Source organism: Pipra filicauda, unplaced genomic scaffold (assembly GCF_003945595.2).
Source record: "Pipra filicauda isolate LSUMZ 115617 unplaced genomic scaffold, ASM394559v2 scaffold54_size4384275_pilon, whole genome shotgun sequence".
Classification (NCBI taxonomy): Eukaryota; Metazoa; Chordata; class Aves; order Passeriformes; family Pipridae; genus Pipra; species Pipra filicauda.
In genome coordinates, this window is record NW_024104698.1 from 3,997,779 (window position 1) to 4,024,046 (window position 26,268).

The 26,268-nt window shown below is 42.9% G+C and overlaps 1 protein-coding gene across 2 annotated transcripts in view; it reads right to left on the bottom strand.

Moving 5' to 3' along the window:
- Nucleotides 1-26,268, bottom strand: part of RUNX2 (RUNX family transcription factor 2) — a 162,899-nt gene that overhangs the window by 121,745 nt on the left and 14,886 nt on the right. The gene's annotated exons all lie outside the window — the stretch shown is intronic.

The following is a 26,268-nucleotide window of genomic DNA, read 5'->3' on the forward strand; positions in this document are numbered from 1 at the left end:
CAATTTAAATGAACTAAAAAGGCAAAAACAGAAAAGAGGGATGGAAAACTTTTTCCAGCTTCAACACAAACTGTGAGGAAGTCAAAGCTTAAAAAAAGAAAGTGTTTTTTTCACTAAAAGTCTACAGAGACCTCAGCATCATCACAAAGGGAGAAATTTGCTTTTTAACTCTTCTCCAGGTAGGATGGATCATTCCTTGTCCTTTCACTCTGACTTCCCACAGGGCCCATGGGATTATTCTCCTTTTGGGAACAGAAGGAAGTTTGGCTGTCAGTGTCCCCATCCTTCACCAGTTTTGATGTTGAAACAAGTTATTCCTCCCTTGACAAAAGATTCCATGTGCTAACCATTCTCTTCCATCAAAGAACCAACACTAGACTAGGACTGAGCCTACTTTCTAAAGCCTGATGGATTTAGGTGGACAAACTACTGCCAAGGGTTATCTGCTGTCAAGTCTAACCCCCAGCATCTGGCAGCATTTCTGACATGACACTGGTTTAAAATTATGTATCTTGTAATATACACTCCCTTCTCCTCAATACTGATATTTCATGGCATCATTTGAACAGAACATTTGAACATCTATCCCTCACCCTCACTCTCTTACCAGGTGTGGGGGTAATTTGCTTCTGGGACATCACTCAGATTTGAGACTGAAAAGTGTTTTTTCCTGTTTTGCTTTTCTGTGATAAAGTTTTTTGATAGTGTCTGAGAACGGCTGATATTACTGTTTGCTGATGTTCTGATAATGTTTCTTGCTTTATTGTTGATTGTGGTGTAAATCTTCACTAAAATAAGCAGATCCACTCTGTGGTTGGTGAATTTAAAGTGAAGGTCACAGCTCACTCACTTTACAGTTAAGACAACTGTACCTCCACCAAGCCCTGAGGTTTTCACACCTTGGTATTTAGTATTTGGATGTTTTCTTCTCAGCTTTCACAAAAATCACAACATGAAAGAATGGTCAAAGCCTCCTTCTAGAATGGTCTAGCCTCCCTCTCGCCCCACCAGGCAGGGATGGGTACCCAGCTCCTGATGGCTGCTGGGAGTATCCTGAGCACAACGACCTGGGCTCTGCCCACAGCAACCTGGGCACGGGACCACAATCCTGCAGCACGGCAGGATCAGAAGTACCACTGCATTTCCAAAATGTAACATATCCCCCATCATGCCAGACCAAGTAACCCCACACTCACCTGGAAGAGAGGCAAGAGGTAACACGGTAGGGGGAAGGATGAACCATAGAGTCACAGAATCATTAAGATTGGAAAAGACCTCTAAGATCATCAAGTCCAACCATAAACCCAGCACTGCCAAGCCCACTGCTAAACCATATCCCTAAGCATCACATCCACAAGCTTTTGAAGAGTTCCAGAGATGGTGATTCAACCACCTCCACAAGCAGCCTGTTTGAGTACTTGACCACTCTGTCAGTGAAGAAATTTTTCCTAATATCCAACCTAAACCTCCCCTGGCACAACTTGAGGCTGTTTCCTTTTGTCCTGTTGCTTGTTACTTGGGAGAAGAGACCAACCCCCACCTGGCTACAACCTCTTTTCAGGTAGTTTAAGAGAGTAGTAAGGTCCCCCCCGAGCCCCCTTTTTTCCAGGCTAAACACCCCCCAGCTCCCTCAGCTGCTTCTCATCAGACTTGTGCTTCAAGGTGCACTGTAATTAAAACCTGCCCTTTGCATTTTACTTTGCGTGCGCGTTAAGTGGTCTCATTTAAAGCCAGGTAACATTATTTCCATTGGCTGTAGTTTCTGAAAGTCCCGTTGCTTATCCCGAATTTAAGCATAAATCATTCTGATGGCATTTCTCCGTTATGCAGGTTTGCTGTGTACACATGACGGTACATTCCTTCCTTGGCTCTAATTTTGTTCTGAGCCAGCCCCATTTCTTGCTGCTTCAGTACACTGAAAGCAAGAGTATGTGTGTGTGTGTATGCAAACAAACACACCAGCACCCTCGCACATGCTAAAAATGACATTTTCACGTCTGCTCACAAGGAAAAAGAAGGATTAATTATGCACAAACATTACAACTTTCTCCAGCTCTGCCTAGAGATGTGAAAGAGAAGTGGCCCTGTACTCACATCTCTTCTGAGAATTCTGCCATATGGTTTTAACAGAGGTTTATTTCCTGCAGCAAGAGAGGGCTGCAGATTCTCAATCCAACCAAAATAATTATGCAGACAATTTCACTCCATTACTTGCAGTGGAACCCAAGCTGTGTGGTCCTCGCATGCCTGCTGACACCTTTAAAGAGACATTAAACCATTTTTACATAAAATTCCCTTAATGGGTGGGATGTAGGATGAATTTCCTGGAAGATTAGCACCTGTCACGTTGCATAAGGCTTGCCTTGACTACTGCATGAATTCCTTCAGTTGGTAGACAGCAAAACTGTGATTGAAACCTCCAGAATACAGCAGAGCCTCAACCGTATCTCTACAGAGGGGAAACCTCTCCCCTTGCTGAGGTTTCCTATGCAATTATTTTACCTCCCACATTTGCCCCTGAAACAGCACAGGCCGTAAGCACAAATGGGAGCCCCAAATTAAGCACAAGGAAATGGAAACACAGCTTTAAATTTCAGTGTTGGGTTGTGCTATGAGCACAACGTGGATTCTTTGCTAAGAACTTTTTTTCAGAGCCACTCTGGGCTTCAGATCTTTCCCCTCAACTGTAAGCAAGATTGCAGTATAAAAATTCCAGTCTTTCAATCAGCAGTGAGTAAAGAATCCAGGGAAAATGAAATTGCTTTGACTCGAAACAATAAAACAAGTATTAAAACATCACCTATCTAACTCCAAATGTAAACTACAGGAACACTGTAAAAACAGAGATGTTAACCAAGACACACAGTGATTAAAGAATATTTTAAAGGTAGAAGGGAGACCACCCTTAAAGCATGGAAATGTCCTTTTTGGACTAAAATGCAATCTGGCTTTTTTTTTTTTGTTGGGCGACTGTGTCTGATTTTAGTTACAGTAGCTCGTTTATGGAATTAGCAAACATACTACATTTCAGACGAGCAAATCCAATTAAATCAGAAGAAAGCACACACATACTTTTAGTGTGCCAATCTGTCTATGGTGTCAGAAAGACACAATTCTAGGCAGCAAGGGGGTGAGGAAAGGGGAAGAAGTTTTCCACAGGACTGGAGGATTTTTTCACAGCGTAAAATGCTGATTTCTTCAGATTAAAAAGGCAAATGTAAAGAAAAAGTAACTAGGACCATGAGAACAGATCAGAAATCAGGTATAAACCAGCAGCAAACCAAAGGGCACAACCAAGTGGTGCAGGGGGTTGCTTTCTTGATGGTTTGCAAATCTTGGCGCAGCTGGAGGCTACTGCAGGAGCACCTTCCTCTGCCGGGCACAGGAGCTCTGCAACGGTTAATGGCACACGCTGCATGTGTGTGGCCTGAGCAGCGAGGAAACTCAGCAGGAAACATGGTTCTAATCTTTTTCTAGTGGCAATTTCAACATTATGGTACAGATAAATTATGGTAATGTAAATAGTAAAATCCATTTCTCAGTTCTTCGGCTCAGCGCCGGCAACCACCTCAGGTTTCTGTAGGCAGGACGGGCACAGGACACTGTTACAGAGGGGCAAAGGTTTTGTGCTCAGCTCCTAATGGTGCCATATGGAGGGCAGCCTCCTCTCTGCTTCCCCCCCCACACACACAGATTTTATCCCTTTTCCTTCTAAGCTCTAGAGAATTTTCTCCCCTTTCAAGTCAGTGGAAGACAGCACTCAAAAATCCCCCCTCCTGGCTGTGGAGTCGTAGAATCATAGAATGGTTTGGGTTGGAAGGGACCTTAAAGATCATCCAGTTCCAACCCCCTGCCATGATCAGTGACACCTTCCACTACACCAGGTTTCTCAAAGCACCATTCAACCTGGCCTCGAACACTTCCAGGGATAAGGCATCCACAATTTCTATGGGCAACTTGTGCCAGTGTCTCACTATCCTCTGAGTAAAGAATTTCTCCCTAACATCTCATCTAAATTTCCTCCCTCTTAGTTTAAAACCATGCCCCCTTGTCCTATCACTATCTGCCCGTGTAAAAAGTACTCTCTCTCTTTTTTATAAACGCCCTTTAACTGCTGGAAGGTTGCAGTGAGGTCTCCCTGGCATCTTCTCTTCTCCAGGCTGAACCATCCCAACTCTCTCATCCTGTCCTCGTAGAAAATGCGCTTCAGCCCTCTGACCTGCTCCAACAGGTCAATGTCCTTCTTATGGTGTGGCCCCCAGAGCTGGATGCAGCACTCCAGGTGGTGCCTCAAAAGAGCAAAGTACAGAGGCAGAATCCCCTTCCTGGACCTGCTGCCCCCTCCTCCCCAGGGCATGTTGGCTTTCTGGGCTGTGAGCACACACCGTTGGCTCATGTCCAGCTTTTTGTCCACCAGAGTCAATACACCTTCCTACAAAGCTATTGCACCTCTGATAAAATTACAGAAGTGTACTGGCCATTATCAAACTGCCCTTACTAATGCAACCAAATAAGGTTGGTTTGTTAAGTTCACAGACTTTCTAGGTCCCACAATTGAGCAAAATGCTCTGACTGAGCCTTTTCAACACAGCAAAGAAACACTGAAGATGTCAGCGGCAGCACTGTCTTTCTGTGGCACACGAAAAAAAGCTGTGGATGTACTTTGATCCAAGCTGGATTTAACAATGCTCTCTCTCCCCTAAATCTTCTGTTTTCAAAACAAAACTGAAATTTCAGGCCAACGTTTCCTGTGGTGATCGTTGTGGTTAAACACTACTTGTCAGTTTTTCATGCTTGATAAGGTCTCTCGGCTCCGTAGCAGAAGAATTGCTGTCAACTGAGCAGTGGCAACTGGAGACAAAAGTTACACCCAGCAGGAATGGCTGGATCCAGCTCTCCTCTGAGTTTATGGCAAAACTCCCACTTCAAGAGAAGCAAGATTTAGGCTGATACAGGTATTCCAGTTGGCCTTTGGTTTTGTGTGGAGAGGGGCGGCAGCTGATGCTATTCGCCAAAACAGGAGAAAAATGTTCTCAAGGATAAGAGTGCCGGGGTTTGGCCAGCTGCACCTACTCTTCACGCTACACACCACAAACGTCTAAAGTGGATCTTGGGGGAATTACCCATCGTGGTTTTGAGGTTTTAAAGAAGGACCAAAAAAAAAAAAAAAAAGAGGAGGACAGGAAAACTTCACTCAAACACTGATTCACCCTATAAATTGATTTAACTTTCTGGCAGTTGAAATGAAAGTTCAAAGATGCAACCTGGTTTATCAAGACACAGCCCAGCACTGAAACCATTTAGCCAAAAAAGGTCCCTTCCAACCCAAGCCATTCTATGAAATGTCATCTTTTTCCTTGAGATGATTTTAGCTCTCCAAAAGCTTTACTCATTAATTTTGGAGTATTATGAGTTAACGGATTTTGTACCCTTTCTCCCAGTCTGACATAGACAAGTCAGACCAAACCTGCACAGAAACCTGCTCTATAGGCAGGATCATCACTATCTAGAGGAATTCAATCTTAGTTTGGCAAAATAAACAAAAAACCACCAGTGACTTAAAAACCACCAGCGAGAATTGTTGTCCTGGCCAATGAATCACATCAAGTAATCTGGGGACTTTGCACAAAATTCAGGATCTCAGCAGTCAGAGCAAATGTGCCAATCACATGAAGCAGCCATGAAAACTCCCCCATGTATGGTTGTACTGGCTGGCATTCCAAGCCCAACATGAACATGCTGGTGAAAGTACAATGAGGTCTCTGACCACAAGTGATAACAGACTGAGCTTTGTGCCACACCCCGAAGCCAGTGTTCCCTCAGTCTTTTGAGAAATGGCACAGACTGCTGGATCCTTATCTTGATGGGGATTTCCACTCATCCAACTTCTTTAAGATGGAACCTGTAAAGCTTTTTCCCCCTACTTGAACACACTGGATGTGTGAATTCAGCAGATGCCTGAATACCTGATTACTATATGGAGGTTTGGGCTGTCTTGGCCATGTCAGACTAGGAAGAAACTGTGTTAAAGACACAGAATCATGGAATGATTGGGGTTGGAAGGGACCTTCAGGATCATCTCATTACAAAACTCCTGCTGTGGGCAGGGACTCCTTCCACTAGACCATGTTGATCAAAGCCCCAGCCTGACCTTGAACTATCCAGGGATGGAGCATCCACAACTCCTCTAGTCCAGTGCCTCACTACCCTCCCAGGTAAAGAATTTCTTCCTAAGTGACTCATAAGATTCCAAAATTAATGGTAATTCTCTCAGAGAGCCAAAATCCTCTCAAGAAGGGAAAGGTGTCCATCTGCCTTGTACTGAGGTCTACAGGAAATTGCCAGCACTGAAAATAATGATTTAATGGGACATTTCACCAACTAATCCTGAAATGATGGGCTTGTTAGACATTGTTGCCTTGGCATCAGCACTGCTCAGAGTTTATTAGCAGGTTCCAGAGTGCTCTATGTTATGCTCTGTCCCATGTCTTAGAAATGACTGAATTTAAATCGATGGGATCAATATGATCATTCAAAACATGCTGGACCCTTGGCTTTTAGCAGATCAGCCAAGAGAGAAACAATTTCTCAGCTAGCAGCACAATTAAATAATATTTGTATGTTCCTTTCCCCGCCTTTTCCCACAGGTGATTCCTTACAAACCTAATCCATTTTTTTGTCTTCCTCTATTTTCTAGCAGCTTCCTCCAGAAAACAAAGAAACAGAGATCAGCAGCATTGCTTCTTGAATGTCTTTCATTCATCTTAATTTTCCCTCTTTTTCTTAGTATTTGCTGCATATGTATTTTTGGGTGCTCTTACCTCCTCCCATCATGCTAACAATAACAGCACTAGACATTTAAGTCTACTTTCTCAAAAATTACAATTCTAGTAATTTTCTCTGCTTCTCTGTGAACTGTAAGCCTTTAGAGATGGGGATGTAGAGAAGTTAGTTACTTCTTGGCTGTACCAGGTACTCTTCACGGTTGCACCCTGGCCAACATGCGTGGAGCAGTAGGAGAAAATTCACCATTTCCACAGCTTTTCTCTTCTACCTGAGCTTTTCTACACCATTTTGACAAACAGGAGAGGTGTTGGACAGTAACACAGGGAGGAACACACCTGGCATCCCAAATTACTTCCATGTGTTCACTGTTGCTACTGAACTACGAAGTTAGCAAATATGAGAGGCTGCATTTCAGAAATATTTATACAGGCAGTGTGGAGAAGTGACAGGAAATGAAGTTATTAATTACAAAAGACAACAACAAAGGTCATTGCAATACTGTGAGCCACAGTGAAATGGGATTTCACAGCGACTGCACTGGTACCTTACATTTAGAAATGCATCGAGCCAAACTTTTCACAAACAACTTGATGATTTATTACTGTCTGTAATGTAGAAATGAAGTGGCCAAAAACTGGCAAAAAAAAAAAAAAAAGCTTTTCTCATTAATGTCAGGCTGCAGAATTTCAGATTAAAACAGCCTGGAGGCTTTCTGCCCTCTAATAGATCTCAATTATTTTTCCCCCTTAAGGGAGAAATGACCAACTAGGTCTTGCAGCAGCAGGTTTATGGCCAGTACACTGTCAACATTTCCAGGAAAAGCCTCTGTTTTCAGGGATTTCTGACACTGTTGTAGAGCTCACTCAGACTGAAATTTTTTTTTGCCTAACAAACTCTATAAATTTTTAAATAATGCTTTAAAAAAATAAATCTTGCTTAGGTGCTCAGCTAATGGGAACTGACTTTTTTGGAGCTCACTTTCCATTCCCAAAGCAGAAGCCAATCTCAGCAAGATGTTTAATGGAAACCTGGTCAGTGTCCACTCCACAGTCCCTGCTATCCATCCCACAGCTTGGATATTCCATCAGCACGGGGGGGCAGGGGGGGTAACAAGTCCAACACGATGTTCACGTGGCTTCTCCAGGCTGCAGCTGTGCTATCTGACAGGGTTATCCAAGCCTGACCTTTCCCTGCTCCTTATCACTCATCTTCGACCACAGCTACTGCTGATTTGGAGCAGGCCTCTGCTAAGCCAGCTCATTTTGACTGATGCTGATTAGAGGAGCACTGGGGAATGGTGTGATGCTGATTAGAAGAGCAGTGGGGAGTGGTGCTCTCCACAGACAGTGCAGCCACGGCTGGAAGAGAACACCCAAGGAGCCCTCAGCTCCCCCAGCCCCTGGGATTTCTCCTGCTAGAGGAGGTGAAAGGCAAAGCCACGAGCCTCCCTCCCTGCATGGATTTACTGTCATGCTGGTCTACAGGGCTCAAAAATTTTCCAATTTCCCTGGAGACCTTCAGGGACTCTAAGGCACTTGGGGCAGATGTCTCCACCTTGACACCCTCTTCTTTTCCTGTTATATTTGCAGTAAGTTCCCCCACTGGACATGGCCACGAGAAATCCTGAATGCAAAGTCCACCTGAGTTTGGGAAGGAGCTGACTACCTATTTCTCTTTTTCCTCCCTTACGAACATCTTATCTTAATCCACAGGAAAAGCTGGGAGTTTCCCCATGGACATGGATGTTTCTGAACATCCATGGACTGCCCAAATTTACATATAATAAGAACCAAATCTCATTAGGGACACCAAAAGTCATTACAAGGACAGACACCACTTGCTAGACCACTGCAGACACAGAGTAGGAACTGTTTCAAGGATTGTAAGTCAAGGAACTGGAAATTCTGCATGTTCAAAGGGGCTGCAGAAAGTGCAGAAAGCCCATGGTAGTGGGGTTGGAACTAGATGATCTTTAAGGTCCCTTCCAACCCAGACCATTCTGTGATTCTAAGTGGAAGCCCCAAACTCACCACTTTCTCAAATCCCTTGTCTGAGGAGAGTCATAACATGTTAAGGAAGAGCAGCTGAAGGATATGTTGTTATAAAATTGGAGGTACAAGTTTAGATAACTCACTCCGAGCTGAAGCAACTATTTGAGTTCTCATTCACACCAAAAGTCAAAGTCTGGCTCATAATCTGCCCTCACACACTGTGCTGTCTCACTTGCACAGAGCTCACAATCCTGCTCGTTGCCTATGTCCTGGAGAAGTGTTGCAACTTCACCCTACTCAGCAAGCCAAGGAGGCCACAGGGGATTTAAAAGCAAATTTCTTAAATCAGCTCTTGGTTGGTATATACTAAATATTACTATACAGCAGGATGTATTGCAGTATTTCAGGAATTACGAAGTAAAGGTAACAATGCAAGCTATTTTTCCATATCCAGAATATCTAAGAAGTCAAGACTGGTAAAATCTAGGGTCTAAAATACCTGTCAAAGTCTCTCTAAAGAAGTCTCACCTTGACCAGGCTGAGAAATAAAATAATTTCTGCTTTGAATGAGTCCCCCAAAATGCCCTTCTCTGTGAACAACAGTGCTTGTGGACTCTAGAGCGAACTAACAGAACTGGTCTTATGCAAACAACAAACCCAGGGATTAAGGGGATTCAACAGGTAATTTTTAAAACAGGATGTAAATTGGCTTGACAATTGCCAGTACAGGACCATACAGATACACAGCCACCTCCTGGGGTTGAATGGGTTACCATGTCCTGAACCTGGATGGTGACCATCTGTACATGTGCTCTCTGTGGTGAGTGTGCAGTGATTCAAATTATCTCAAGCCTGTTTTATTGAGGGCTAAGCTAAATCAAATCAACTTACATTTATGGGGAGTCAAGAACACCTACCAGGCAGCTGCTGTGGCTCAGCTGACATGGACACAGACATCCCCTATAACTCGATCATGTAACTAAGCCTTGAAATTTTCTCAGTATGAACTCAACTGGAAGCTGAAATTAAGTGCAATTTCAGCTCTACATTCTTGCAGGCTGAAGTGGTCCACAGGTCTAGTGTTAACACTTCACAGTAGGGCAAATTTCATGTGCACATACCAAAGCTATAATGATTCTGAAACAGTTTTGTTTGTGTTGAAATATTTGAACATCTATCTACAGTGTTTGGAGTCTGAATAATAGAAGCACACTATTGCACGGGAATGATGATACTCATGGAATGGACAACAAGAACTAGTGACAGGCTGTTTCACAGGCATGTTGTGCAATGATGTACATATATGCATATGTAGGCAAATAGCATAATAAAAGAAAATGCAAAAAACTCAATAGAACACCAATGAGAAAAATTTAAATGTTAAAAGTCTGTCTCATTGAGTAAGTAAGACTGTGGTTGGAAGTACAGCAACAGACATTTATTCAAGTCTCCAACATTTCAACTCTCTTTGCAACATGAAAACCAGGAAAAACAATGGTGCTCTCATGAAAAGGCCAAATTCAAACTGCAGAGAGTGCTCCTCCCCATCAGGCAGGGTATTCATTATTACTTTACATATGTGGAGTCTTAGAAGATATAAAGATATCTCAGCGTGATGTGTATCCTTTTAATTCTGCACCTACTCATCTTGCTGTTCCATTAAGCATTTTATATCAAAGGTTTTCTTTATGTGCAGGTGTGAAAGGTGTGCGTACAAATGAAGGAACTATCTCACTAGTTATTCAGTCTGGAGCACCACATGAAAAAACCTGATTATGATAATCCAGGCAATTAATTTTTACTCTGAACTAGGATTCCTGGCCCCCAGAGCTGCTTCTGCCCTCTTTGTACATCCAAGACTCACAATAACTTCTGCATGGCGCAAGTGATCTGCTTGAACTGATGAATTTTTTCAGTTCAGGTAGGGAAATTGCCTTCCTCCCCAAAGTGAGGTTTGCCAAGGTCCATGCCCTCCTAGCTCCATATGGCAATGACTTCAGTCAGATATTCTGGCCAGTAGTCTCAAGGCTGGGGTTAAACAAGCAGTTTGTTCCTCTCTTACATAAGCACCAAAAGACAATACTACATTCGAGCTCATAAAAATATTTTAATTGGTGATGATTTCCAGACAACTATGTCAAAATTAACTCAGAGTTGATGCCCACTTGCTTAAATTTCATTCATCTGGGTTCAAATTATTTGCTTAAAAGAAGAAACATTTCCTTTTATACACACTTTGGTTTCAACCTCCAAAACCATTGCTAGAAATTAGTCCCAACCACCCAGTCGACTGCCTCAGAAACCAAGCTCAAATCCATCACTTTAATGACATCAATAACAAATACACAACTTTAAACTCTATTGTGAACAGTGGCATACCAAGAAGCATGTGTAGCTGTCATCTCGTTAGTCACTAGAAAAACAGCAACGAAACCAAAAGAGCCTAACCATGACAAATTATTCAAGAGTTTAACCTGAGACATTAATGAGCGCTAAATAGCTTGTTTTCATGCTTGCTTAAGGAGATTTGTTTAAAATCCCACCAACCTCCCCTAAATGTCGCTTGGCGAAGCCGTTCGTTCTTGTCAGGCTGGTTTTCCTATTCCAGCTAAAACAGCAGGTTGCAAATGTTTGGTTAAGGATGGCTGCCTTCCCCACCCCTCAAGACACACGCGCGCCGAGGCAACCGCACCGGCTGCGGAGCTTCCTCCCCTCGGCTGTACAAAAGGGGCTGATTCGCTTCCCAAAGCCAGGGGATAAAAGCTGATAAAAGCTCGTGCACCTGACTGCAGTCATTCAACAGTCAGTGGTGCAAAATAAATGTGAAAAGAATCAGGAGTTTCAGCTTTCCAGACCTTCTATCTTGTCTGGTTTTCATCTCTCTGGGTTGTAAAGCTCCTAAGAAGGTTGGTACCTGCCATTCTCTGAAACGAGCACCAGGTATTTAACTCTGAGTAAGGGCTGATTTAATGACAGGCTCACTACTATAAGCCACCTTTACCTCCAGCAATACCTTCAAGGAGTTGAAGGAATATGGGATCTGGAACCTAAGACAACTATGTTGTTCTGACACAGCAATTTGGAGCAGCAATGTATGGTGGGATGGTAAAGCTAACAGGATAGGAAAAAAAACAACCTTTCTTCCCATCTATGAAGTGAAAAATACATTTATAAAGATGTTTCCATTTACAAAAGTGAAGCTTTCTGACTCATACTGTGATATACCTTGGGTGGGAATATGCCTTAAAAAAACAGAACTTGAGTAAACAAACCCCTTGATCTTCACCATCTTTCCATATTTGTGTCATTCCTGGAGTGTCACCATTCATACTTCACACGAAGAACTGAGGCCAAGGGAAAGAGGTACCCAATTTCCACTGACATCAGTAAGTTTGGATATCTGCTTAGAGGGATTTTCAAAAGCGCTAACGTCATAAAGACGTCAGAGACAGATGACAGACCTGGAAGACCCACGTCCAAATCTGTCAGCCACTGAACCACCCTCCTACACCCCTGCCTTACTCATGTGGCCACACAGAGCTGGTCTTCAAAATTTCCTGACATGAGGATTAAAGGATAGAACACTGGCAAAGGTTAGGAGTGTTTTGTTCTCCTTAAAAAGAAATTTTTCTTCTAACAAAGAGCCTTTATGCTGATGGTCCAGATATACTAACATTGCTTTTTGCTATATACGGTCTAAATCATCATTCCAACAAGCCCTGAGCAGGCTTCCAAAACAGGAGCAGTCTCAAATGCACTCCAAAACCAGTGTACTGTGCTCCAATGTAAAAATGTTTTTCAGTCCATATGGGAGATCTCAAGCATTTGCTGAGTCTGGCTTTACATTTAATGGAATTCTTGTTGGAGAAACCATTTTATTTTGACCAGTGTGGGTTTTATGCCAAAAATATTTATTTCTTTTAAATTTTGGGCCAAATTTCACTTTCCTCTTTGAAAAGATGACCAAATAGACACAATTGTTCCATGCTGCATATCAGCCCTAAAATCTAACCTCTCCCCAAACTCATGTCCTTATAAAAACGCGAAGCCTTCCCATAACTTTAAGTTGTTCTGCACACTGAACATCAGTTAAGCAAGGGGATTTTGGAATTTTTTTCTAAGAACTCATAAAATCGGGGAGTTTTCAGCGTGGATTCTGGAACCGAAGCTCGGGGCACACTGAACTAATTTAAAAATGTAAACGTAAAAAGATATGACCCATAAGTGACAAATTAAAGAGGGAAAGTAAGAAGCCTGCAGAGTCGCTGCCCTGCACCACCGAGCGCTCACACAGCCCAGCCACTGCGGGGTCAATGTTTTCTGGCAGCATCAGACAATAAAAAACGCATAAACTTGCGGCACATGGTAAAGCTACTGTGTCTGACATAACACTAACGCAGAGGCCCAGGGAGGTGACTGAACCCTGGCTCCCAGCTGCATCAATCCCTGGTTTAATCACCCTCCTGACAACACTTCTCTTTCAGCTCTCAAGCTGTTTGGCTCCCAGAGATGGGAACACCGTGAGAGTAAAAGACATGAGGAAAAGCTTGTGAAGCTGCAGCAGTGAGGGGAATAAAATTGACTGTGAAGGTGCCTTTTGTCCAGAACTCAGATCTGTCTGCAAAAAAAGTTTGGTTCAACTTAAAAAAAAATCCAGGCAGCGGAATGCTCATCCCTGAGCCCCGTTCCAGTGAATGGCAAAAGGCTTGACAGAGAGAACACTCCCTGCATCCCCATTTCTGGAGGCAGCTTCAAATTAGAGAGTGTGTGTTTTGCAGAGAAGAAGGGAAAGATTTCTGTGCAGAAGCACATCTCAGGTATAACTTGCAAAACTGCCTGCTTCCGATCAGCCCCTTCAGTTTACAAACATATTAAAACTTTGGTTGCTGGTTTTAAATGGACCCATCATCTTGGGTCAAGCACTGAAACAGGATGCCTAGGAAAGTGGTGAAATCACTGTCCCTGGAAGTGTTCAAAAAACATATGGATATGGCACTTGGGGACACGGTTTGGGGGTGGACCTGGAAGGGTTGGGTTAATGATTAGACTTGATGATCTTAGGAGTCTTTTCCAATTTAAATGATTCTATGATCCTATGATTCTTCAGCAGCTCTGATTCATACCAAAGAGGAGTAGGTAACAACAAGTAAGTGTTTTTTCACTGGCTGACATCAGAGTACCCAACCTCCCCCCAGACAGTACCTCTGGGTGCACACATCACCCAGCCTATTTTTGCTGAATGGCTGGTCATTTCTCCCAGATTTTACATAGCTCTGCACCCTCCCCAGGAGGCTTTTGGGAGACTGAAGAACCTTTCTCCACATGTCCACACCTCAGTGACTCCAGCTGCACCTCAGCAATGAGACTGGGTCTGGACTGTGCCCACCACAAGGCTCAGATGGTGCTTGGGCACAGGCTGGGGCTGTCTCTCACCTGAGCTGAAGGGGACTTAGGCAGCCATGCAGAGCCAACCTAGGGAGCTTTTAGGGCACAGTTTGGGGAGGTTTTATCAATGTTTATTTCCCGTGGTTGTGGTTCCTAAACACCAGAGAGGTTTTGCCTAAAAATACTCCTTTTTCAGCAGCAGCATTGCCCTGACTGGCTCTCTCACAGGGGCACTGAGGTGCAGGAGGGCTGGCAGTGAGGAGGCTCCTCACTGCAGGCACACCGAGGAGTCCCAATCTACAGCCCAAACCTCTCCAGGCTCACTCCCTGTGTGTGTGTGTTACAGCCTGCAATGCCCATGTGGACTGTGCCAATTCGGTTGAAGTGTAAGTACCCCAAATTACCTCTCTGAAGAGGCTGAGGGTGGGGATGCAGAGCCCTGCCAAACGCTGGTGCCTGGGGGCACGCTGCTTTCTAACCCACAATGCCTCCAGAGGCCCTGCCAGCTGCGGTGGCCCAGGTTTCATCTTCTCCAAAGGTTGTTGCCTTCTCCACCCTGTCCCTGGAGCACAGACAGAGCCACACCGTGCTCTCCTGGGCTGTTGGAGATGGCACCTCACTCATCACCTGTTGGTCACTGGAGACTCGACCTGTTGATGTCTCCATGAGGAGACCCTGCCAGCTGCCAACTAATTTCCTATGCAGAATCTGCATTGAACCTCATGGATTACTTTTCAATGCAAATTAACAACATGTCAGATTAAATATGTTAGAGTTGGAGCTGGTAGGACAGCCTATCATTCCAGTTACCCAACATTTCCCATTACAAGATCCAATTTTGTGTTCCCAACTTTACTGAACTTTTGACTGTTTGAGTTCCATTTTTTCTTTCATGAGTATGGAACACATTTCTTCAATTTCAACCAAAATGGCTCAGATGTTCCTGGAAATGAGTTAGCTCAGGGAAAACGTAGCACCTCAAAAAACATTTTTGGCAATCTTTTCTTGAAGGAGCTTTTTTGTCGCTCAGTTTTGGAGTGGAGATTTGAAACTTGGCTCAGCAGGTTAGCTTTTTTTTTTTTTATTATCAGAATCTCTATGGAAATCTATCCAGATTTAGTAAAATTATAAAACTTTGAGAAATGGATTTTCATCAAATGGAAATTCCTTAAATTTTATCAGCTAAAAGCTTTGATTACAGCTTGGCAAAGGTAACTGATGGTTGGCCCACAGATTTATGCTTCTGCCACATGATTTTTTGTAGTGACTATAGTTAAGTTGCTTAAAACACAGTGTTCACAGATCATATTTACCGTGTGAAGAATAAGAGCAAGTGGGTGTGCTCCATCCCACAGGATGAAAAAGAGCATCCCACTCTTTTTATCTCACAAACACACAACAGGTATGAATTAAAGCCACACTGATAAACCATTGGCATGTCCCAATACTGAGTGCTCAGACATGGACTTTTCCTACTGTAATTTTTGTTTGTGGCATATGCACAAAGTAAGACCTGGAGTTAGAGGTATCTGCTCTTTAATAAAAAAAAATCTATCTACTTTATGTCAACAAGTTATTATTTATCTCATGTGTAAGTATCCCCTTGTCACATACCTTATGTCTACTGTTTATTCCCTTTTACACCAAGTTATCAGAGAAAAACAGTTCTCATTTAATTTGCATGGCATGTATGTAGTTAGTGAGGTTTACTTTGCATCCCACAAGCACGTAAACACGCTTCCCAAAAAACTTCTTCATGTTTGTGCTGGGACTAAAGAGTAGTTACTGTTATCTGGATTTTGGAAGCACCAAGCCCTTCCTGCTCTCGCCTACATTAAAGACAATCTCTACAAGCCAACCGCTATCAGGCTTCTCTTTTGCTGCCATCTTTCAGGAATAACAAATATGAAGAAGAGTGAAACTAATAACATAGATCAGTAAGTCTGGACACATGCAAAGCACAGACCCTACCTAAACACTGAGTCTGAGTATCCCTGTGCTGTAATTTTGCTGCCCCAATTCCCAGGGATGCTTATTCCTTTGTGCCATACCGCGGGCAACGAATACAGCTGGGTGAGACTCCTTCACAGCACTCACAGACATACCCTGGGCTCACTCTTCCACAGCAGAAGAAAAAGGCTAATTAAACTGTCTGACTCCGCCGTGAAGCTGATGAGGATCACGTATAAAAGCCCGACGGCTGCTGAGCTGCAGGGGACACAGCTTTTGGGGGAGAACACTAACAAGGCCATGGCCGTGGGGAAGGACCTTTTAAAGCAGGACAGACATTTCTGCACCGAGTGCCTGAGAGTTTTAACCAAACAGGCACTGAAGAGGAAAACATAAAAGATCACACAGTGATGTCTAACGAGGAGGGGTTCACCAACACCCCAAATCATAATGCACTTCAGAGAGCAGCCCTTCAATGTGGCTGTTGAGAAAGCAGGCAATTTTAAAATGCTTAAATAACAATAAAAATTAATATAAAGAAGTATTTCGGAGCTGCAGTTGCTGGTAAGTCAGATAGTTTGTTTAAAGCTGACATATGTACCAGCATGGCAACAAGTGCCACCTCTGTGTTCCAGGCTGTTCCGCATCCCCTCTGCAGTCAGTGTTCTCCACCACTCACCCCCACTGACACTTGTAGATGCTTAGAGTGAGATAAACCACCTTCTGACTCTCTCTCTTGAGCACATTGGGCCAGGGATGACTCATTGAGACACTATATGAAGCTTTTAAGCAGCTACACTTAAGGACAGTCAATCCACCCTGTGGCTCTGAAAATGTTAGCCATATGTCCCTTTACAAAAGATTTTCATTTGGACTGCTTAGCTGATGAATTGAAACACCGAATAATTTACAGTTCTACTGCAGAGCCCTTTTCTGTAGTCAATACTTCCATCTGCAGAGATGATGATTTTACTGCAGCTCTGGTTTTACAACATCAAAAAAGACCAAAAGTGGGAGTGGACCCACAACCCAGATCATCAAAGCCAAAAAGTGTCGAGTGTAAAAGAAAAAAGTCTGTTCCACAAATCTAGTCTGTGGTGATAAGAGGCCCAAAAAACAAAAAACTAAATTATTAAATTAAATTATTCTTCATTTAATTGGTATCCTAGAAATGCAGAACCAACTCTATTGTACTTCATATGTCTACAGTGCTTTACAAATTCACTATATCAATTTAATTAATTGAAGCATATTGTCATATAAGAATCTGAATCTGGGTCCTTGATTACATATGTACACATGCAAAAAAGCCCTCAAAACTATTCCATGTGTAATTCCCTCTGTACTGTTAACCAGTGGTTTGTATCACACAGCAACCCTGTATTGTGTTTCCAGGTCTCTATTCCTTTCCAGCTTCCATACTACTGAGAAACACACATTTGAATTTTCAAAACACCACAAATAACCATAGATTCATAGAATCAGACAGGTTGGAAGGGACCTCTGAGATCATCAAGTCCAACCCTTGATCCACTACCGCCGTGGTTACTAGACCATGGCATTAAGTGCCAAATCCAGTCTCATCTTAAAAACCTCTAGGGACAAAGAATCCACCACTTCCCTGGGCAGCCCATTCCAGTGCCTGATTACCCTCTCTGTAAAGAATTTCTTCCTAATATCTAACCTAAACCTCCCCTGGCACAGCTTAAGACCAAGCCCTCTTGTCTTGCTGATAGTTGCCTGGGAGAAGAGATCAACCCCCACCTGGCTACAACCTCCTTTCAAGAAGTTGTAGAGAGTGATGAGGTCTCCCCTGAGCCTCCTCTTCTCCAGACTAAACAACCCCAGCTCCCTCAGCCTCTCCTCATAGGACTTGTGCTCGAGTCCCTTCACCAGCCTTGTTGCTGTTCTCTGGACTTGCTCCAGCACCTCCACATCTTTCCTGAACTGAGGGGCCCAGAATTGGACACAGCACTCAAGTACCATCGTAAGTACCATCCCTTTTCAATGTGTCATCTCTGTATTTCTGATCCCTTTTGAAACAATCATTTAAAATATGTTAAATCCTAGACTAGATATGCAAAGAATCCCAATTTTCATAGAATCATTTCATAGAATCATTTTCATAGATTCTATGAAAATTTGGCTTCTTTGCAAATCTAATCTAGCATTTAACATATTTGAACAAACACGGATCTGGGACTACAACAATGCCTGAATGTGCCTGCTCCTTTCCAAGAGGATGATGCACCACTGTGAAACTGCTGTATATAATTGCCTACGTGTCTCACGACGTGATATTCTGGAATATAATGAGATAGATCCCTAGTTCTAGCAAATTAAACTACAAATGCCAGAGCTGGACTCATCATTAGTTGAAGCACACTCCTGTGGTGTTCAGAGGTGATGATTTTCCTGTTGAGCTCTAAGAGCTATGAAACAAAACACCATGAAGTGCCTCTGCACATGACACCGAAGGCCATGTCTACTTCTGCAGGAATGCAAGAATGAGAAAGTGTATGAAGATTTAAGGAAGCAGACAACTAATTGGTATTACTCACATGTATTACAGACAGGCGGGAAGCAGATTCTACACTTGTAAGCACCCTGATTAATACCTCCTTTGGAACCCTGAATTTAAATGAGCAGGGCTACTAAAGAATCAGGGCATTATGAAGTGGGAGTAAAGTTCACAAAATGCAATAGGAGAGTTTGAAGAGGGATGGAAGCAACAAATATTTACACCAACAATAATGAGGTAAAAGGGTTTGTCTTCCCACGCTGTGGGAAAGATTACATCTCAGAACCACAGGAGAAAGGGCAGCATGTTCAGTTTGAATAAGGAAGGAACAATTAATACGTTCTGTTGTGAAGCAGAAACACTGGAATCATGGAGTATTTCCCAGTGTTAGGAAAATCTTTAAATGTGTTTCCCAATATTCTTCACCTTTAGGCAATACCTATAAAGTCTACTACCACCTTTGTATTGTTTCTTATGCAGCTGCAATATTTTAGTTAGTGTGAGAACCTTACTGAATACCTTGCCTACAGCTAAATAACCCGAGTTTTAATCTCAGCAGTTCACACAAGATGAGTAGGGCCTGAGCAGTACCTGACTACCCAAATCCTGCAGGAGGTGATAATGATGCCTTAGTAGATAGCATCGTTTTCAAGGTATGTGTGTATTGCACTCATGGCAGCTCTAGAGACACTTCAAAGTCAGTTTTAAACGATTCCTTACATTGCCAGAAAAGCAGCAGGGACTGTCCACAGTTCAACCCATGACAAAGCCCCCACCCAAGAAGTTGGGTGAACGGTGGGTTTCACCCCATGCTGAGCTCCTGGTACCTGTGACTGCACTGCTGTCACTACCCAGGCTCCTGCCTTACAGCTGGAGCTGTCTGAGCTTCACAGCATTCATTAGGTATACTTTAGGACTATAATATCTCATAATCTCATCTGATTCCAGCCATCTCAAAAACAGGGTGCCTAGTCTAGGCTAGTCATCTAGCCTCCATTTACTACCAATGGAAAGGGATGAGAGCTCCAAAGGGCACTTCTAAGCACAGCACTCTAAGACAAGCTTTGACATATGAATCACTCTCTGCAAGGGCCTGCGTCTCTTCATTCCCTTCAGAGGAAACCTACCCTACAAGTCTAATTTTTGGAGACCTGAAAGCCACCCTCAGCCAACAGTGAACCACCACTGTGCTGAGCAAGCTGGTCTACTGTAGGTGAGATATGTAACGGGGGATCTGAGCAGACACATGCACTGAGGAACCCAGTTCTTCATAAGAGTAAGGTTTCCGGTGTCCCAAACGTACTGCAGCATGAGATCATTACTAAGTTTCTTCCCCTGAAGTTTCAATTAAGTATGATATTCATCCTCATTTCCTCTTCTGCATTCCTTGTCTGGTTAAATCAGCATCTGTGTTTCACGTCTGGGATGACCATGTTTCAGTGGAGAAAGCAGTTTATACAGAGAATAAAAATAAATTTTATAAAAACTTTAAACTTTGAGATTCACAGCAAAGTACTACATAACTACTCCACTTACACTACCCTGATGCAACATCTCCCAAATATATTCGCCCTGTTCCCTATTCCCCAACCCACTTTGGAAAGTAGAGGGAGAGGCATAAGAGGTGCTACACTACAGTGTGAGAAAAAACATCCTTATATTTATTAGTAGCAACAAGCTAAATGCATTTTGAAAGTGACACTGTCCAAGAGTTCTCTTGGGAGAAAAGTATGGAACAAAACAGTTTGGGAAAACCTACTCTAATGCCTTTTTTCTATATCATCTTCCTCCACAGTACCCACATGGAGTAGAGTCACAGACTTATAAAAAGTCACCGTCCCTGGAGGTGTTTAAGAAGACTGGATGTGGCACTTAGTGCCATGGTCTAGCTGACATGCTGGTGTTTAGTCATAGGCTGGACTCAATGATCTCAGAGGTCTTTTCCAACTAGTTGGTTCTGTGATCCTGTGAAATAGTTTTCCTTTCCTCTTAGTCATGCCCTATGGAGATACAGAATGAACTCACTTCCACTGTTACTTCATTTGTTTGGTCATAACCCCTTTCTCCATCTGTATTTTGAATAGAGACTATAAGCTATAAAAAGTCTCTTATACAACTAAGCAGCTACGTAGAGGGGCCCTGATTTTATTTGTAGCTTTGAGAGATACTTTGAATACAAACAGCAATAGCTGCAATATAAAAAAGTCACTGTGATGGCCAATTTAGATGCCAAATGTACCAGGGATAGATTGCTTGGAAGCAAGTGTTCCCTCTACAGTGGGATGGAGACAATGTTCTGTTGACAAATACAAACCAAGACTGCATTACTATTGGTGAGGACATCTTGGGGAATGGTTTTATGCTCAGACTTGGGCATTTGTTTTACATAATCTCCTCACCATAACAGTGAATAATATGGTCACTCTGTCACCTCCCTGAGCAGCAGTGTCCTCCCATGGAGAGACCACAACGCTGAGATTTCAGAACTGCAGTGTATGAATTCAAGCCATGAGTGAACTAAGTAGGTTCCACTTTTGTCTCACTCCAGGCACTACACCAGCAGAAAAAAAGTCACAATCACCAGAAAAGAAATTATTTTGGCTCACAGTCTGTTCCTCAGACAATGAGATTTTATGCATGAACCCCTCTCTAGCCACGGTGGAACAAACAAGAACTGACTGTTCCTTGGGATGCAGGTTCCATTCCAACAGCCCCTTGATCTCCTTGTTACAGCAGCATGCATTGTAGATTCATAGAATTATAGAATAATAGAATGGTTTGCATTGGAAGGGACCTTAAAGACCCTTTAGTTCCAACCTCCCTGTCAAGGGCAGGGACACCTTCCACTAAACCAGCTTGCCCAGAGCCCTGTCCAAGCCTGGCCTTGAACTCTTCCAAGGATGGGGCACCCTCAGCTTCTGTGGGCAACCTATGCCAGTGCCTCACTACTGGTTGAGGTAACCTTAAGGAACTCTGCTCTGCGGGTTACACACTCATCTCAAAAGTAAACCTAAACCACTGGCATATGCAATGTCTGTCACCTTTGATGGGGAACACCTGAATCATCATACCAGTTGCTTACAGCCTCTGGGAATGCTCAGGAGCTCCAGTCCAAGCTAGAACGGTTTTGTGAAATTATACATTTGCAAAAAATAAACCAGCAGCAAACGACGGTGAGTGAAAATATGATGACTTGCATTTTACACTGCAATAAGGACCTGGTGTTGTACCATTGGAAACAGAAACACTACACGTCCTTACTGGGGACCTGAGCACAGGAGGTCAGGTCCCAGCCTGGCAGTGGACTGTTGTTCATTCTCTAATTCACTAATGATGGTCACAGAAAAGAACCTAAACCTCGTAGCATGGCCCTGCTGGACATTTCTTTGGCACATTTTGCCTCATTTCTTACAAAAGAGCATTATAACACATACATTATCTTTACAAAGTCATTTAGAGCAACTTGCAAACCCCAAACCGCCCACTCTGCCTTCCCCTGCTCCCACAGCCGCCGGGATAAATCCAGGCTAACCCAGCCGGTCTCAGCAGAGATCTGTCACTCTGAAAGACACCAGCGCAAGCCACAGATTTTCTAACTTCGGTTTGGATGAAACCCCAGGACTCGTTCATCGTATCTCAGGGTATTTAGCGTTGACTTTAATTAAAAACCTCCTCGTGCCAAACCACATGCAGATGCAAACTGACGCCCTCAGCGTCTGCAGCGCATTGCCCAAAAAAACTGCACGGTTCCGTTTACATTTGAAGTAGATGCGTGAAGTAGGGACCTGCCTCTAAAATTTCCTCTTGTTCTGCAAACTCTCTCTGCACTGCCCCAAATTACCACAGTGCAAAAAACCCACAGTCAAACCAATATATTCTTGGGAAGGAAGGGGGGGGGCTGGTACAGTGGTTTTTGAAGGCAAGCCAGAGAATATTCAAAACGGGGAACAACACAGCCTGTTTTAACTGCTGTGATAATTCTGCATAAAGAGATGTTAGGGCTCGAGCTCCTTGCTGTAGCATGCCATGTGTCCCTGAATAAAATTACTGCCATGCAGGCTGTTAGCAGAGGAATGCGTAAACAGACAATGTATCCTTGCATCAGTTCCACAAAATGTTGCACAACACAAATGCCTCTCGATGTGTCATTTCCTGCTTGGCCACCAGCCCAGCTCCTGACAGGCAGTCAACAAAAAAAAAAAAAAAAAAAAAGAAAAAAAAAAAAGAGAAAAAAGCAAGAAAAGGAAAAAAAAAAAGAGAAAAAAAAAGAAGAAAAAAAGAAAAGTCAAAAAAACCCCTCCAAAGCAGCTTTTACTCGCTGTGTAAGCGTCCTCCAGCCCCACCCCCGCCGCCCCAGACTTCTCCCTCCACCCACTCTGCCTTTGAAAGAAAAGAGGGAGAACTTCCTAAAAACTGTTATGGTTTTAAGTCGAGGAATCTCAAAAATCTCAATCACTTATCTGCGTTTTATAAGCCGGGTCAGGCAAACAGTTAATGCAGAGGCTGAGCAGAACCCCTGGCTGGCTTTTGCTGCCTTCCGCAGCGTGCACAGACAAAAAGGCGATGTGGTGTTTGCTCATACCTTTCATCACGTGTGCACCTTGCAAGCTGTGGCAGCAGAGAAATATTCGAGAGCTGAATGAAACAGAGCAGTTTTCTCCCCTGAAACGCTTCAGCTCAAAGCTCAGAAGCACTTTTCCATTCACACTGATAAAGAAAATTGGGGTGGGTGACTTTAGAGCCTACCTTTAATCAGAGATGAGCTAAAGCCTTTGGGAGTCAGGCAAAATATAAAAATATAGACTTCTCCTCCCTCCTTCCTCATGATTTCCCTCCTGGCTGGGTTTGCCCCAAAAACAGACAGAAAGGAGGATGTGTCTCCTATTCACTATGGAAGGGCAAATCATTATTTCTGTGGTTGTAATGAGGTAAGACAAAGGCATTAAAGGGTGTCTTAGGTAAAGATTTTAGGTGGCTTTTTGTTCTGGTTTTTTTCTTCCTTTACTTCCTTTACAGTAATCTCTGGCTATCTGTCCGTCAGTTATGACCTCATGACAACTTCTCCGGAAAACTTCTTTCAGCCCTCCCAGCTGGAAGGCAGCTCTGTTGGCTAAGATGTGCATATGGCAGAGGTTTTATCCTGGATATGAGGAGAGAAAAATATCTGCAGGATTTCCTAATGATTCCCAAAGATCTTATACAACCCTGTCTCTAGACTCCATCACTCAGAGTGCAATACTCTGCCTCAGTACAGCACAGAGACTGTGCAACACAGTAGATGTCCCTGGATAGTAATCTAGATAGACTGGAAGAGATTTAAGTAAAATTAAATAAATCTTTTCTAAGAAAAAAAATCATCAGAAGACCTTTTCTCATATAGCAATGGGCAAGTTTTCCTAACAGAGCAACCTGGCATCACTGTCTCTATTAAAATATTTTAAAATAATAACAGAGAGGCAAGGCAGCAAGCTTCTACAAGCAGATGTTTAATACGACTAAATGGCACTTACATTTAAGAACCCAACTTTCTGAAGTGCTGAGCATCCAAAACACCAACCGGAGTCCCTGCATGCCACGACTGTTCAGCACCCTTGAAGTGAGGCTCTAAATGACTGTGATATCTGTCATGGCATTGCTGCTACTCCTACTGCTGCTGGGAATCTCGCAGCGTTCGCTCACTCAAGTCAACTTGCCAAGAGAAGGTCAGGGTGCCTTGCCTATAAACAAGCCTTACAAATTCACGATCTAAAGCATGATGTCATGTCTTAAAATGATAAGCTGGCAACAGAGTAAATGACATTTTGTAAAGATGTGCATAATTTTATGTTTACGCTCCTTAGAATGAAGGTTCTAATAAGTCATCAGTTGTGTTCCTTTAAAGGGAAGTTTTATAACTGAGATGAATCACAACTGCAAAAGATCAAAGTTAAAAAACATCAATGATGCCATGGGGTACTTTTTAATCTTGTAATGAATGATGATCATGTGCTCTTATGAAGTTGCTCCAACTGCCAACGCCAGATGTGTATATTAAGAAAAAAGTTGTTTGTGATGTGACAGCTCTGGTTGAGCTGCCAGAGAGAGGAAAACTAGGATAACATGCTTGAGATGTTGAAGTGAAATACAGATCCTGGCAGAGAGGGGCACTATTTACCGATACATAGTTTGTTAAGACAAACATTTTTGCTATCAGAGCCACTCCTTGAATTCCTTATTGCCCCCAGCCACCTAATTTTCCTTAAGCAACATAAATGCCAGATACGCTCCTCAAATGGTTATTACCAAACAGTAATAAATCTACACAAATGCAGGGGTTCTAAGAAGGAAGTAGAACTTTGGTCAAACTCCCACAGCTCTCTGGAGCTACTCTTTACCTACAAATTCAAGTTTGATAATGAATCATTCTGGAGTTGTCATAGCCTTGAAAGTATCAGACTGCAGTGACAGAAGCTGCAGAATCCAACTGACTCTAGAGTAGAGCTCCACTAAGTATTTTGCTGAAACATTAAGATTCAAATGGACACTCAAGCTCAAAATTTACTTTCTTACAAATTAAAAAAAAATAAATAAAAAAATATAAGAAAGGCACTAGCTCAGTTACTGAGCATTGCTAGGTTCAGCTATTCAATGGGAACAGCAACAGGTATCATGTACAGAGGCCTTTCAGGTGTAAACTAAAAAACTACAGTAGAACTTGGAGTTCTTATCTTGGTAAGTTCTTTGGATACAGCCTCTCTTTCAATCCACTGATCACCAGAACACTTAGTCCCCATGCCAGCAGGTTCCCTTCCTGTGCTACACAGGTTAATCCACGCTACTCTCCACACCACTTTCAAACCTCTCTGCTCTTTCATAGTGGTTTTGTCCTCTGCTGGGAGACCACCTCTTTTGTAGTGCCTCCTACATGGAAGCAGCCTCCAAAGGAGAACTGCTAAATAACTTATTCCCCGCTTTTTACTCCATGAATGCAGCTTCTCCAGTGTCCCCCAAGTAAGCTACACAGAGGAACAACTGCAAGTGAAAATTGAAAATGGGAACTGATTCAGCTCGGAGAGAAGACAGAACGAAAATCCCCCTTTTGTGACATCCGGACACCTCAGCTGTGAGCAGGTAGCAACACAAGGATCTACGTAATGAAACTTTTTCATAGCTACTTGCTTTTTCTTAGCTGTTATTCAAGACGAAACTCTACAGCCTGGGCAGTTCTTACAGGAGGCATTTCAGTTCTGTCTCTATGAAAGAGGAGGTGACGCTGCAGCGTGTATTAGCACGAGAAACACTTAACTGCATGAATTCTGTCTACGTCTTTCTACTTCTGTCTTTGTGGTATTTTAAACAAAACACCATGAAAGCTCCTTGAAGGTCTCGTTTGTATGTGCAGATCAAAGGTAAAATAATTATTTGAGATGCTTCCATTATAGGGATGCTTTTAATGTGGTTATTCATCAAATAATTCTTAATCTCTAAGTGTAATTTAAATAACGCTATACCTGATTAATCCAATCAATTTAGAAAGAGTCATTCTAGTCAGATTAAGAAAAAACTCCAGAACTGGCTCATCAGTGATACCCATAAGATGTGGGATCGGTTACCAGCTAAATGTGCTAGACAGAGAGACAGCCAGATAAATCCTGG